General features: G+C 41.1%; 1 long non-coding RNA gene across 1 annotated transcript; it reads right to left on the reverse strand.

Moving 5' to 3' along the window:
* Positions 1 to 340: 340 nt before the first annotated feature.
* LOC129775241 (uncharacterized) lies at positions 341 to 1,289 on the reverse strand. The gene is made up of 3 exons (XR_008742897.1): positions 1,266 to 1,289; positions 767 to 1,206; positions 341 to 710 (listed from the first exon to the last, which is right to left on the reverse strand). It is a non-coding gene; the product is annotated as an uncharacterized LOC129775241 (long non-coding RNA).
* Between the last annotated feature and the right edge of the window lie 681 nt (positions 1,290 to 1,970).

A 1,970-nucleotide genomic window follows, 5' to 3' on the forward strand; every position in this document is an offset into this window, starting at 1 on the left:
CTCTGGTGGACCGTTTTAGTCGGTTCGATTTGAGGAGCACAAAATGGACCAATCAAAAATGGGCACATAGTGCATTTTGACAATGCTTGATATTTCACAATTATTCAATTATTTATCTCAAGAAAAATGAAATGTTATTCGTTATGATAGATGCGTAGATATATTTCCTATCAATTGATGCAAAAACCTTTGCGATCTATTGAGAAATGCTCGAGTTATAAGCGTTCCAAATCTTGCATTTTTTCCTACTTGTTCAGTGCCTAGATTTCCATTTCACCCCCTATATCTTCCGGTTAGACGTAGTCCTACGTCAAAAAAAAATAATAAAAAACCATGTATAATAAAAATAAGGTATATAATGGAATCGGTGCATCCGGGTTGTCTGGATTGACGATTCAAATACGACTGAGTACATTGATGAATACCTCCTTGCCCTTGATGACACAGATATGTGGCTGAGGAGGATTCTTCAATGTGCTTGAAGTACGGGATCTCCGATGGGGAAAATTGCTCGAAATACTATCGATGGCCAGGTCCTGCTGCTGTTGCTGTTGATGCTGTTCCCCGGAATAGCACCCTGGACTTAAAGGATACTGCTGCGGGAAAGCTGATGCTGTTGGCTGGTGTGACAGAAGTGGAAATAAGCAATGTGGTGATGAAGGAAATCATCTTTCTCATTCGCCGATTGATTGAGTCGGATGTATTCATAGCTGAAACAAAATAAAATGATTAGTAAGTGAAAAGCAGAAATGAATTCCCTACTCACCAGTTGTATGATCCGGATAAAAATGCGAACATTAAAATATCATGTGATTACGTTCGCTTACCTCGCCTATTTTCATTCTACTATACAACGGAATCAGTGCATTCGGGTTCCTCCGGGGTGGTAATTCAGCTGAGCAAGTTGATAAATACCTCCTTGTCGTTGAGTTTTCGTGTCTGAAGAGGATATTGAATGTGCGCGAAGCACGGAACCTCTAATGGGGAAAGTTCTTCGCAATACCATACCATGGTCAAATTCTGCTGCTACTGCTGCTGTTGATGCTGTCCCCCGGCATTGCCAACAGGGGTTGGAGGTTACTGCTGCAGGAAAACGGATGTTGTTGGCTGCTGTGATAGAAGTGGAAATCCGCACTGTGGTGATGGGAGAAATCATCTTTCTCACTTACCGATTGATGGAAGCAAACGAGTCGAATGTATTCATAGCTGATAAGACAAGATAAAATAATTATTAATTAAAAAGCCGAAATATATGTCATACTCACCAGTTGTATGATCCATTTGTTTTGACGTAGGACTACGTCTAACCGGAAGATATAGGGGGTGAAATGGAAATCTAGGCACTGAACAAGTAGGAAAAAATGCAAGATTTGGAACGCTTATAACTCGAGCATTTCTCAATAGATCGCAAAGGTTTTTGCATCAATTGATAGGAAATATATCTACGCATCTATCATAACGAATAACATTTCATTTTTCTTGAGATAAATAATTGAATAATTGTGAAATATCAAGCATTGTCAAAATGCACTATGTGCCCATTTTTGATTGGTTCATTTTGTGCTCCTCAAATCGTATCGACCAAAACGGCAGAGCAGCAGCGAAATAGAATGAAGCACGATTGGAAAGGAAAAAGAAAAAAATGAACGAAACATTGGTCGCAGTCTCACACATGCGTAATTCTCGAGCCAGCCAGTCAGCTTAAAAATCCCCGCTCCGCTGCCGTAACGATCATTCTTTGTGTGGACACCGACTGGTTGCTGGACGGGCTGGACGGCGAGGGATCGAGTGCCTTTCTCAAGGCAAGAGGGCGGAGGTGGTAGCGCTGGAGTAGAATAGAGTAGAGTTTTCAAAGGGCCTTCCTCAAGGCTAGAGACGAATGAAGTGCAAAAGTTTAAAGTCTCTATATTACAATACCTTCCTTCCTTCCTTCCGTAACGATCATTCTCATTCAAACCGTACACCACATC

Source organism: Toxorhynchites rutilus, chromosome 3, assembly GCF_029784135.1.
Source record: "Toxorhynchites rutilus septentrionalis strain SRP chromosome 3, ASM2978413v1, whole genome shotgun sequence".
NCBI classification, from domain to species: Eukaryota; Metazoa; Arthropoda; class Insecta; order Diptera; family Culicidae; genus Toxorhynchites; species Toxorhynchites rutilus.